Here is a 14,365-nt window from a genome sequence, read left to right on the forward strand (position 1 = left end):
CATGTTGTTTCGTATGGATGATGCCCTTATTGTAGATGGAACAAGGATATATTGTTCAATTTATTTGACATGTCACCTTAAAATAAATATCCCCATGACTTTACATACGCTCACACATGTATATGGGAAACTGCTCCTGGTATGATTTGAAAGCAACTTGGAAGCCTTCACATTTGGCCAGACCGACCTGTCTGGGCCAGACATGGACACTGCCCTGATCCTTCACTGGGCAGAGCTGTTGTTCCTGCTATTTGAGCACTGCCTGAGAGAACGCGCTGCAAGTGTGGGGCTGGCCTGGGATGTGAAAAGAGTATTTTATCTCATGATCCTACTCTTCCTGCATCCTGACCCATGGAGTGTGGCTTCTTTATTAACCTTTCATACATATGATTTTTTTCCTTTTGTGGTGACATTTCTCCTCCAAATGTTGGGCCCAAAGCCTGGTTATTTGCCCTCAATATCTTTAACAACCAAATAGGCACTGGAAGTATATTAAGAGTGAGCACAGTTAAGTGAAAGCATCATTTTATTTTATGTCATGTATAAGGGAGGGGGGGATCAGGCAAGGGGAAGGTGACCCATGGAAAGAGATAAAAATGGAGGTTTTACTGAAATTCTACTGTATTCGGGTTATAAATACAAATCAGCTGGGTGGAGAATGGAGGATCAGGACTGTCGAAATACGTGTTACATGTTGGTTAGTAAGGCCTTTAAGAAAAGTAGTCAAAGTGGTGGTTAAATGGACTTAATTTTTGAATCAGACTTGACTGGTCAGATGCTCACATCTCAAATCTCCTTATGCCTGTAGACACAGCTTGCTTCTTGATTTTGTTTTCTTTTAGCAGAGTAAATTGTATATCATTCCTAATTATTAAAATGCTTATGAATGTTGTATATGTTGGTATTTATTTAATTAATTAATTTCTCTGTAAGGTATCTACTCCAATACCCTAAAGGGATGAATTTATATCAGTTACTCTTCTCGGTTTGCACATGTATGCAAACACAAGCATACACCTGCAGTTATTAATCATATATTTATATTATAACCATAGAGGAGAGTGGTAAAGAACTTGGACCCTGAAAACTGACAGGGCTGTTTTAATTTTACTTTATGCTCATCCTTTTTCAGCATCAATTTCTTCATTTGTAAAAGGTAGAATGTAATACTATTTGTCTCAGGGGGCGATTGCAAGAATTCAATGAAATGATGAATGGAATGTGCCAGATATTAAGTACTAATAAATGTAGATATAATAAATAATTATACCAGGCGCTGTGACTTACAATTGTGTTGTCCTAGTCTCCTTACTGTACACTCTGTCTTTAGCCCCTTCACCCAATGTTCAGTGGACTTAACACGTGGCAGCCAAATTTATTGGTCAGATCACAGCTCTTCCTGATGTTTTCTGTGGTTTCCTTTTACCTACAAAATAAAGGCCAAACAATCCTCAGTCTAACATTTAAAAATATGTTACAACTGGGCCCCAAACCCAGCTCTCTAATTATCTTTGATTGTTTCCCTCCATATGGTCAAACCAAAATGTGTATTGGCCTCTACATGTGTCATATCTGCTTACCTCTGTGCCTTTTATGCCTGATGCTAGAATCCCTTTTCCATAGCACTATGTTTCAGGTCAAATTCTGCCTCTTCATGTGGCTTCTTTGATCCCACTCCACCACTACTGCCTTTCCCCCTATCTTATCCCTGCTTAAAGACTCCACTTCTCTGAACTGCTGCCATATCAGAGCCTTGTTTTCTCAGGTGGGGTCTGGAGGTGGAGCTAAAGGAACAGATATCCATGGTAGCAACATGTGGTTTGACTAGCCAAAGAATCTACCTGATGGATAAATTGTCAAAATGGAACAAGTACAGGGAATGAAATGGGAAATAGACACAGTAAGCTATATGTTTCCTAAGGAAAATAAATGAGAATATTCTCGTTATTTGGTATCCAGTTTCCAAAGCTCAGCATCTGTGACTTCTGAAAAGGTAGCGTACTAAGCTGGAGCCTGTGCACTTTACATGTCCTCCTTCAAACCTGCTCAGAATAGTTTAATGGCAGTAAAAATAACTGCTTATGGTTATGGTGAACTCAATATGTGACAGGTATAAAGAGAATTTCCTGGTCCTTGGTGTTCTAATCATCTAAAGATAACATCTGGTATGAAACCTTGGTATTTCTATATTTTGGGATAGATTAGTGTCAGCACTAAGTAGAGAAGGCAGCCAGGTTGTTTCTATCTACAAGTCAAAACCAGCACAATTGGTTCTAATACCTAGGGATTTGGAGGTAACTCTGTCTGCTGTTAGAGCACAATGTTTGTAGATAACAATCTGTACAAATAAATTTGCTTGCTAAACAGAATAAAAGGGACACGTCAAGGAAATTCTCTCAGAAAAGATGGGCACCATGCTTCCCCACCATGTTAAACAAACTCAAATATATTAAAAAGCCTTCCTTGACACAAACACTGGGCTATGTGCTCATTCACATCATCAAATTTAATTGAATTCCTGTTGAATGAAGAAGGTGAGACTTAGAGAGACCAAGTTAGGTACCCAGTGCCAAACACGTAGTAAGTTTCAGAGATTGTATCAACCCTTGGTCTGTGTATTAGCTAGGGTTCTCTAGCTAACAGAATCAGCAGGAGAGATCTGTAAATATGAAATTTATAAAAATGTCTCATGTAACTATGGGGATGCAGAGTCCAGGCCATGAGCTGGCAGCTCCAATGAAGGTCCTTAATGAACTCTCAGGAGAGGCTGGTTGGCTGAAGCAGAAAGAGTGATTGCCTCTTTTGAATCTTCCTTAAAAGTCTTCTGATGAATAGATTAAGCATCACTCCTTGCAGAAGACACTCCCCTTAGCAGATTGCAAGTGCAATCAGCTGTAGATACCACCAACGTGGTCATGATTTAAGTCCATGAAATGTCCTCATAGCAACAGACAGACCAGCACTTGACTGTTCAGACAACTGGGTACAACCACCTGACCAAGCTGACACATGAACCTGACCGTGACAGTTTGTTTAACTCCAAAGCCCATGCTTTTAACTATGGTATCATCTTGGGTCTCTTTCTCTAAGTAATTTATGGATGAGGATATCAGTTCAGTAGTCACAGACTAATGATGGTGTTTCAGTTTGCTAAAGCTGCCAGGATGCAATATACCAGAAATAGGTTAGCTTTTATAGAAGAGATTTATTAAGTTACAAGTTTACAGTTCTAAGACCATAAAAATGTCTACACTGAGGCAACAGAGAAAGATACCTTGACTTAAGAGAGGTCAATGTCTGTCACATGGGAAGGTACTTGGCTGGTGTCTGCATCCTCTCCTAGCTTCCGGTTTCAAATGGCTTTTTAAGCTCCTGTAGATCCTTTTGGCTTCTGCTTGCTTAGCATCTCTTGGGAAGGCACATGGTGATGTCTTCTGGGCTCTGCATCTCTGTGTCTAGGCTTCTGCTCTCTCTATTGGCACTCCAATATCTATGTCTGTATCACTTCTGGTTCTTGTCTAGCTTCTGTCAGCTCTCTCAGCTCTTGGTATATCCTGAGACTTCTGCATGTCCAAACAATTGTGTCTGCACCTGCATCTATGTCAGCACTCTAAGCATCTCCAAATATCTTAGTCTATGTTGACTATGGGCTCTCTCCAAAATGTTTCCCCTTTTAAAGGACTCCAGTAAACTAATCAAGAACCAACTTTGGAATGGGTGGAGTTACATTCTAATAGAAAATCACACCCAAAATTGAATGGGTCACTCTCTGTGGAAACAATCTGATCTAAGGTTTCCACCCTGAACAACAGGTCTGGCCCCACAAGATTGGATCAGAATCGAAAGAAAATGGTTTTTCTGGGGCATTACAGTTTCAAACCAGCACAGATGGTAAGACTTCACCAGCTACTTTGGCCAATAATGATTTCTCTCTCTCTGAACCAACATAGCACATCCATATGGTTAAAACACAACAGCTTGGAACATAATTACTTTCTTGTTATTCCATGTGTACATGTTTAGATTTTGATATGTGCCTAATAGGATCTCATGTATTATCTTATTTTATGCTTCCTAGGTTCTTAGTTTAGCCCAGACCAGTACTGTATACCTATCGTGTGCAAAAGTCCTACTGCTGGTTTCTGAATGTTTAAATGTAATGGATATAGATGAATTTCATCTGAAAATGATCACATTAAATAACACCATACATAAGATCAGGTGCCTTTACAAGGTAATTGTAGTTGGTTTAAAATGCCTGTCACAGAACAAAAAATCCTATCAAGTCCTTTAACTTTATCAAGCATAGTCACCTGCTTCCATTCTTCACAGTGCATCACCTCTGCTATGGTGTTACAGGGACAGGTGCATCCACTGACCTCTGGACTGGGAATTCAAAGGATCCAATGGGCATGTATTGTAAAATCACTGACAAATACCTGATACTTTTTTTTTTTTTTGGTTGGGCAGGCACTGGGAATTGAACCCAGGTCTCTGGCATGGCAGGTGAGAACTCTGCCACTGAGCCACCTTGGCCCACCCTACCTGATGCCTTTTTATAGGACTTTACATTGATTTAATCTACAGAAATAAAAGTACCAGCATGTATCTTTAGGCAATTCACATAATACCTTTATCTCCAAATGGAGGAATTAAGAATGGAAAATCATAGATATATTTTAAATAAAATAATCTCATCAGAATTCCAAGGGTAAAACTGGAAATTACCTGAATGATTAACCCACCCATTCCTTCATCCATTCAGGAGATATTTATTTAGCAACAATCATTTTCTGGTCACAAAGAATTATGACAGGGGATGCACATACTTCGAAAGAGCATGAAGTAAGCACCCAAGCCAGAATTGAGGTATCATAAAAGTCTTCTTGGGGGAAGTAATATGTAAGTTAAGATCTATATGATGAGTACAAGACAGCTAGTAGAAGACTTGGGAAAAGTTATTTTGGGTCACAGGGAAAAACCACAGTCAAAGGTCCCAGAGCATAATGTGTTTAATAAGTTCAAAGAAGTTCAGTAGCAGAAGAATGTAATGGGTGAGTGAAATGTGGCTGGAGAAGTAAGCAGGGGCCAGATGATGCATGAATTTCTATATGAGTTTGTTTGAGTCTGTATCCATATGAGTGCTTGGCAGGAGTAAGGGAGAGATTTGAGAATTGCAGAGATTTAGCATTGCTGATGTGGAGAACGGGAGAGGGAGCTAAATGAAGGTGCAGCGGGAGTGCTAGCATCACTGAGGGCTATACTCAGGTTGAGGATCATGAATTTATAATGCCAACAAATAATCACAATAGTGATGGGTTTTCTAGTAGGCTGGCTTAGACTATTTACAAAGGGGATTTATTAAATTATAAAAAAGGCAGAACACCTGAATGTTTATAGGCTGGGTGTGCTGGTTTGAAACTGTTATGTATCCTAGAAAAACCATGCTTGTTTGATCCAATCTTGTGGGTGCAGACCTATTGAGGTGGGACTTTTTGATGGGTTGTTCCCATGGAGATGTGACTCATTCAATTCCAGGTGTGTCTTAATCCTTTCCTGAAGCCCTTTATGAGAGGGAGCTGAGAGAAGCTAAGGGGAAAGAAAATGCCCACAGAGACATTTTGGAGAGATGAGCGAGCAAATGATGTCATGTTCCTTTGTATGTGACTGAGGAACCCCAGGTGCCAGCAGCCTTTCCTCTGACAAGGTATCCTCTTCTTGGTGCCTTAATTTGAACATTTTTATTGCCTTAGAATTGTAATATATAACCTAATAAATCCCCTTTGTAAAAGTCAATCAATTTCTGGTCTAATGCATTCTGGTAGTTTTAGCAAACTAAAACAGTGGGTTTTTGGTAGGTGGATGTAAAGACATGCTTGGGGAAAGGAAGTTGAAGATATGCGAAAGAGAATATTTGAAGAGAGAAACCATGGGGTCTAAGTCAAATAAAGTAGAGAATTAAGCCAGAAATGGTTTCATAATTAGGAAGAAAGTAGAAAGGCTAGAAATTGTGGTTTCATTGAGGTTAAAGGATAAGGAGGTAGAACATGGCATGCTGTGATCACAGTATAGGGTGCCTGCATCTATGATTTATTCTAGTGGAAAGTTCAGAATCACTACAGATTTCATGTCATTACCACTTATACTAAAGTGGACAGTAGAAGTGTAAGTTATTAGAAATGAATACACCAAGGAATCAATAGACAAGAATGAGTCTGTTTCTTGAGGACTTTGCAGTTGCCCAGAATGATGAGATGTGGAGTAGAGAGAACACAGTGACCCTCATGCCCCCATCTTCAGTTATGAGAAAGAGTGAAAAAAGGAAAGAATGGGCAAATGTCATGAAATTCAAGGGTTTAACCAACATTTGTTTTTTACACAAGGCTGGCAGACTAAGTGCCTGGAAATAGCAGGCAAGCAGACAAGGAGATGCCAATTGCACCTTCAGATCATCTGATACATGGGTAGACTCTCACAATTGACTGAAAGACAGTGAAAATCTTTAGCTGATAATATCAGGAAATGCTGCAAAATACAATTTTGGTCAAATGGTGTAGGATTAAATATGTTAACTCTGTAATTTGATGGTTTGGTTTCAAATACCAGCAGAAAAGGGAAAATAAGCTTCTTCAAATGAGAGTTGTGCTTTAAGCTAAGGACCAATAAGAAGTGCTCAAGCAAGAATTCTGAATGTATAGAGAATTTTACTAATGTGTAGAGAGAAGTTAATGGATTATAGCGAGAAGGGTCGTTATAGAGAAAAATGATGTGAAGTTAAGATAAGGTCAAAGATGGAATAGAATGATGTAAGGCACAGGCTTGAGGAAAGACAAAAACAGCTTAGGGAAATGGAAAAAAAATTACACCTGCGGCGGTATCAAAGGATAATCTAACTCTGAGGCATGGCATATAGGTTTATCTGACTACAAGTCTGCCAAAAGATTTTGTCCTGGTGGATGGAAACCAGTTTGCCCAGAATTCTGAGAGTCCTGATTTAGATTGGGTGGATTGTTCTTCTGCTGGATAGGAGACTCTTTGCTCTATAGATGCCAACTCTGGTCTGCCTGCTTGGATTGGAACCCTCAAGGCTTTACATATACATATCTTTATCAGATTTGGGAAGTTTTCTGCCGTGAGTTCTTCAGATACATTTCTTGGCCCTTTATCTTTCTTTTCTCCCTCTGGATTCCTATGAAGCATAGTTTGGTATGCCTGATGGTGTCCTGTAGGTCCCTCAGGCTTGGTTCACCTTTTTGTCATTCCTTTTTCTTTCCATTCTTCAATCTGGACAATTTCAATTGTGCTTTATCTTTTGGTTTGCTGATCCTGACTTCTGCCTCCTTTAATCTGTCATTGAACACTTCCATGGAATTTTTCACTTCTGTTCTTGTTTTTTGATTTCCAGCATTTCCAGGTTTCTTTTTTCGTAATTGATATCTCAGTATTGAAATCCTCATTTTGCTTATATATTGTTGTCCTCACTTTCTTTCATTCTTTGTTCATGTTTATTTATGAGAGTTTTACTAAGACCTTTGATTAGTAATTCCAGAGGCTGCATTTCCTCCAGAATATCTCCTATTGAATAATTTTTTTTCCCTGTGACTGGGCCATATTTCCCTGTCTCTGTATATTTTGTACTGTTTTATTGAGAATTGGACATGCTAAATATTACATTGAGGTCACTCTGGAAATCTAGTTCTCCTACTCTTCATTCCACTAGACTAAGAACAAGAAGAAAAAAAAAGGAAGGAAAGAAAAATAGAGATGATGAAAAATTTTAAAAATACAGCAAAAGACAAAACACTCATGCAAAAAAAAGAATATACACATATATACATTTATGTGTGCTCCATGTCTCTTGTTATATGCCAGTGGGAAACCAGAAACTGCTACTCTAAAGAGTGAAACGTAGGCCGGTGTCCTTGTTAGTTCTTCAGGGATATACAACAGAATAAAAAATGTAAAACAGAGAAATAAAAAAATAACCAAAATAATAAAATAAAATAAAAACAGAAAGAAATGCACGGCGTAATTCTGTTCCAGTAGATGCTGGTGTGAGCCCAGAAGTTGATGCTTCTGAGAGAAACCAAGGCTAGCATCTGTCCCAGGTCCTAAGGGATCTACAAGAGTTTAAAAACACGCGAAAGAGAAAGAAGAAATACAACCAGTGAAAAAGCACCCTAGGTCTTTAAGTCCTGGTGGATGCTATGTGAGGCCAAAAGCTATAACTACAAAGAGGGCTGAAACCAAGGCAAGAGTCTATGTTGTACCTTTAGGGATCTGCCAGACTAAGAAATGTCCACAACCAGAGGGAAAGAAAACAACAACAACAACATACACAGCTCATTGTGTACACGAGGATGCTGGTGGAAGGCTGAAGCCCCATTGTTCAAGGTTGAAACTTCCATGCAGGTGCTCAGGGATTTCCCAGACTGGTCATGACCCTCAATCCCACCTCTTAGAGGAGGAGGTTTCCTCTGCCAGCCCTGGCTGCACCTGGGTGCTCCTGGATTCCGGGCTGTTTTGCCATAGCTGCAGCAATTTCCACAGACAGTGCCAGGGGCTGGTCACTGGCGAATGCTTCCACTCACAAAAGCTGAACTCTCAGCAACTTCTCTCTTTCTCCAGCACTCATGTAGTTGTTCTAAGTGTGCATTGTGGTTCCATGGTTACCACATTGTTAATTCCAATCTTCTTTTCTAGCTCTTTCATTTGGCTAATGGAGGGAGCGATTAGTAAAACATCTTATTTGGCCATTTTGCACCTGCACTCATCCTCCCATTGTATTGTTGACAGGAAAAAAGAAAAGTAAATTGCTCCACATCTGAGTGTTTGGATACTATTCTTATGATTGTATACTATTTGACTTTTAATTCCTATCATAATTGACTTCCTGTGCAGTGGCCACTTGGAGAGCACGCAGTAGCCAGATGGTGAGAGTTACCATTCTCTTTGGCGGTTACGGTTTTTATTGTAAATAAGTATAAGGTTTGTTTGTCTTTGTTTTTTAGGTTGAGCTCTTGAGGGCATTTGTTTGGTATTTGATTAACCTGAGCCTATCACTGAGGGATACATCCACTCCCAGTATACAAACAGATGATATTCTGAGCCTGGGAGCCTGGGAGGCTGGGGCTAAGACCTGTCTCCAGGAAAATGTGATTTATTTGTGTGGAATGGATCAAAGCCTAACTACATGGCCAGTACTTGAGGGTAACTTGCAGCCTGAGCCCTATACTGACAATCTTGGTTTGCTCATGGTAGAAAAGCTACATGAGGAGCATAATAAAGACTAAAGATACTTCTGCTCAAATGTGGGAAACTCCCCAGAGCATTGCCATGCCACCCATGAGGACAGGTCTGGGAAACCACAGATTAGTCAGGGATGAAATCCCTCTGGAATGCCTTATGTTCATTAGGGGTTTTCAAGTTTTAAATGCCCTACAAACATGTATCTGATTTGTGCAGTGATTTTTAGATTAAAAATGTAAGTAGTCAAAATATAAATTATGACTTGACACATTGTAAGATACCTTTCCCAAATTTCCCTTTTGCTCACCACCCAATTCCTGCCTCTGTTCACAATGGCATAAGAATGGGTTGCTCCTTCCAAATGAGTTAGATAAAAGAGGAACATTAATTTATTTGAGTGGGCTTAAGCTAATGTCATTCTGGGAAAGACGTTAGTATGCCACAGTGATGCTTAATATTGTGCACAAGGGATGGGTTTTCCGTTAAAAGGCAATCCCACTAGAAGCTATTTAATTCTTCTTTAAGACCAGACCTGAACTTTCAACAGCTGCCCCAGATAAATGATGCTACATCTTAATGATTGCACTGACTAATAATTGACTTTTCTCAGAAATGGTAATTTAAAAATCAATTATAGCTTTTATAAAACATATTACTTTTCTTTAAAATATAAAATAATTTAAATAGCCCCTTTCCTGATAAAATACTAAGTTCTGATGAAAATATACCAATTAATGAAAAACTTTTAAAAACGCATGCATGATGTTTTTATGAGAACAATGTGATATGATGGATTGGGGACACAGGGCAGACATCCATGATCAGAAAAAGAAACTAAAGTCAAAAGAAAAAATAGAGAATGAACAAGGGGGTACAGCTTTAACTGGACCTGATCAGAAGCCCAGGCAGTGTAAGCCAAATTCTATCTGGAGTCTAGAGATTGTAAATATGGAACCCGAGATGTCCTAGGTCCAAGGAAGATAACTGGTGGAAACTAGCACATACACAAGAATCCAAAATACACAAATATTGAGTAAAATTTTAGGAATGATACCAGAGACGAGGAAGTCGACAGGAACCAAAGGGCAGGACAGAGCAACAGGACCTGAATGTTGAAAGGGAAGTGAGAGTAGGACCAAGATTTTAACCAGTAAGAAGTGTAGTTTCATACACCTACAGAAACTCTATGAACCAGGGATTAGTTCAGAAAGACTTGCTAAGGCCAAGAAGGAGCACATGGGAACTCGGAGCCCTAGAAGGAAAGGGACAAGCTTAAGGAATAAGGCAAGTGGCATCCAGAAAGGGGAATGTAGACAGTGACTGAGCAACAGGTACAGGTTGTGATAATAGAGACTGTACTGATCCAAGAACTGAATAAGACTAAGCAGCTTGGAGTACTTTCTTCTCTCTAACAGAATAACTTCAGAGTGGGCATAGATCCAGTCTCTCTAGAAGGTTCACATGACAAAGTTCAGGGAGAGTAAGAAGAAATGTCATCTCCCACAGGGTGTTCTGTGGGCACTAGTCCTGCAGGGATGTCCAAGAGTATAAAAGGCTCTCTGTTCACATGTTTAGGGAATGCGGCAGGCAAATATTGTTCCTTCTTTGGTATTCGTGATGCATGTGCTTATACTAAAAGCCCTGAGAAGTTGTGCAAGAATAAAGTCTTTAGTTTTTACTCTTATTCCAGGCATTCCCCAAACTTACTGGACCGTTGAGCCCTTTGTGGTCAACCATCATCCAATAATAAATGCTGCTGCCTGGAAAAGTCTGCAGTCAGATCTCATATCTGCCTCTGACGTAGGGAAAGTTATTATCTGAGATTTTGTTTTTTCATCCATATAATATTGGCGATTACCAACCAGACAGAATTGTAGTAAAACTGGAATGAGATAACATAAATGAAAGCACTTACCGAGGGTACTTAAATATTAGTTCCTCTCTTCCTATCTTTCCTGATGCCTAGCATGCAGATTGGGCAGACCTCAAGCATACAGATCAAACAGTAGACAGGTGAAAGGACTCTCTCATGCTGCTTCAAACAGAGATTCTTTTTATACATCAATATTTCCTGCTTGAGCAGAACCAATCCCTGGAGGCAGCATAAAATGATGGCTCTAGCATGTACATAGTTCCATGGGAAAGAAAAATATCCTGGAAGTATAGCACATTCGAGTAAAAACAGAACTAGATTGACAAGAAGACACTTACCTCCATTTGCTCCTGCAGAATTTTCAGGGTGTTCCCCGAGACTCAGGTAAGACTGTGGTCAATCCTTGCTTATGACACCTAAAGAGAGACATGGAAGGTTGTCAGAGCACCTTCCAGCAGTGCTGTTCCCTGAAACTGCTAGATTGGACTCCATTGCTCTTTGATTGCCCTAACAGATAATTCAACCACCTGCAGCTTTTGTCAAAAACTTTTATGGCTGTAATTTATTAGTCCTTAAAATACTTTATTTATTTGCCCACCCTAAGCCTGCTACAGGATGCTAGCACTGAAGAGAAAATATGAGACTTGTGTTGAGCACTTTCCAAACTTGAATACTAGAACCTCAAATCTATCGGTGCTTTAAATTAATATTAAATGGGTGGAAAAATAAGATGAAATGATTAGATAAAAGAGCTGAAATATCAAATGCAATCAATCTATAATTCTCAGATCACTAAAACTAGAAGGCAACTCAAAAAATGGCCAGGGAATGGTACAATCAATATCTTCACTCCACTGCAAAACTTAGACTTAATTCAATATTAGCAAATTGAACTTACAGCTCCCTGACCAAGGGATTATAAAAGAAGAGTCTTACTACAATGAAAGCAGCTCCAAACAGCTGTTCAAACACACATAATTTCTGTGAAGGTTCTTGATGTTCTTGGGTCTGATCTTTAGTTTAAAAAGAACTCAGGTGGGGATTCCATTTGAAGTGGAATTTAGGAAGATTGAACTAGTGATCAAAAAGCAAATGAACCTGGGAAGCTGTCCCAGTTTGTTGCCACCTGAGATCGCTTTTTCAGCTCTGCTGGCAAAATACAAGTACACAGCTATGGCTGGTTAGTGATGGATCCAACTCTATGGAAGCAGAGTGAAGAAAACATATTGGTAGAAAAACAAAAATAGAGACAGCAAAGGCCAAGTGGAGAGTTGGAATCTTTACAACCAATTAACACACCGTCTCCTACTTTTGAGGCCATGAGCTGCAATCCCATGGCAATCATCAATAATCATTATAGATCAGGAGAAGGTGACTTGGCTGTGTTGGCTGTGGTGCACACTTGAAAGAGACCACAAGAAGTAGAAGAAGTAGAGGGAGATTTATTTAATCTGAAATATTCAGGAAATGGGAGGGGGAGTTTAAAAGGATGCTGTACTATTTAGTGGATGCCATTCTTTTAATGAAACCCAAAATTCATGTGACAATTCTTTTTGTATCAATTAAAAGGAGTAAGTGAATAAATTAACCACAAAGGAAAGTTGTACTAAAGTCATTGTCATGACAGTTTTGAATGACCGGTTTCTAGAATTTGATTCTTATATGTGCTTGTCCTCTTTGTGCATTCGAGACCAAATATTCTCACTATTGCTGATTGTCCCCTCCTCCCAGAGAGCTCACAGTCTAAGCTGCAACTTCCAAGATTTCACCTTATCTTCACTATTTAGAGTCACTGAATGTTGACCAGCCATGTTCTTTGTCATGCTTCAGAATCAAAATTAGTCAGCAGGGATACAATGAGCAAGTTCAAACTTTAGATTGTCAATTTTCAAATCAGGTTGCAAACTGTGAGCTCATTGTCCTTGTGGTTGTCATACCTTTGGATCTGAACCGACTTTGGTGAGGGAAAAGGACATGTACATGCTTATGATACCACATTTCTGCATCAACTGTATGGTGAATTCCTTGGGGACAGTAAGAAATGTGTTTTAGTACTTCATTGTATCTTGTAGTACCCAATATAATACACTACTTATATTTTAAATACTGAGGAAAGATGAATCAAACAAATACACATTTATTGACCATTGCTATGTGGCAGATGCTATGTTGCCATGAAATAATAAAATAGAAAGGGGAAGAGTTCAAGTGTAGTTGTCAGTTCCACCATTTGCTTTCTCCAGCAGTCATTTATCCTTTCTGTACCTGATTTTTCTCAATCACATAATGGTATTGACCTGGCAAAGTTGTTTTAAGGTTGAAATGAAACAGTTATATTCTACTTAATGTAAACTCTAATTAGCCTGTGCAAATAGAAAGAACTGTTTTAATAGTACAGAGATAAGGCATTGCCTGCAGGAGGAAAGTTTTACTACATACCTAAGGACATAAGAGTTGATTCTTGATAAAGAAAAAAACTATGCAGCAGTGAGTGATATTACAAGGAGATCATTAAAACTGCATTAAGTAAGATGAAAGCGAAATAAAATCAAGACTAGTTTCACAAAAGAAAAATGTATTTTCTTTTGAACTCCCTTTTCTACCTATGTGTTGGGGACATAGCTCTTAATGCGTTGCAAATAAGCCACCCTCAAGATCTCTCTGCACTGTTACTAGTTCTGATTGTCAGGTACCAACTTTGTAGGAGGCACCCTGTGGGGAATCAGAGAAACACAGCACGTAGTCTTGGCCCTTACCTTAAGGACATATATTTTATTTGGGAAAAGATGAACAGGCAATAGAGATAAAGAATGCAACATTGTCAAGCGAGAATGCCGCATGACCTATCTTGGTTTAGGTGGGTAATTTAAAGTATTGCGCAATCTTGTTGACTCAAGTGGGTGAAGAAGGCTTCACCCAGGGATGCAACTTCAGTAGGAAATGCTCAACTGGGAAGAACAGAAGTAGTGGAATAATTCTAAAGTCATTTTATGGAGAGAGTGAAACGTGTGCGTTTCTGGAGACTGGCCTGGTCTTGAGCAGTGACTGAAAACCCAACTCAAAATGTCTTAGTGGAATTTTTTAGCTCAATAAGATGAAAAACACAGCAACTGAACTGATGCCAGCTTCGAATAATGGGACCTGGGGAGGCTAGAGCAGACTTTTCAGAGTCACATTTTCCAGATTCATTCCAGCTCTGTTACTTAATAACTGTGTGTCTTTTGGCAGTTCCTTAAGCATCAT

Source organism: Tamandua tetradactyla, chromosome 3, assembly GCF_023851605.1.
Source record: "Tamandua tetradactyla isolate mTamTet1 chromosome 3, mTamTet1.pri, whole genome shotgun sequence".
Classification (NCBI taxonomy): Eukaryota; Metazoa; Chordata; class Mammalia; order Pilosa; family Myrmecophagidae; genus Tamandua; species Tamandua tetradactyla.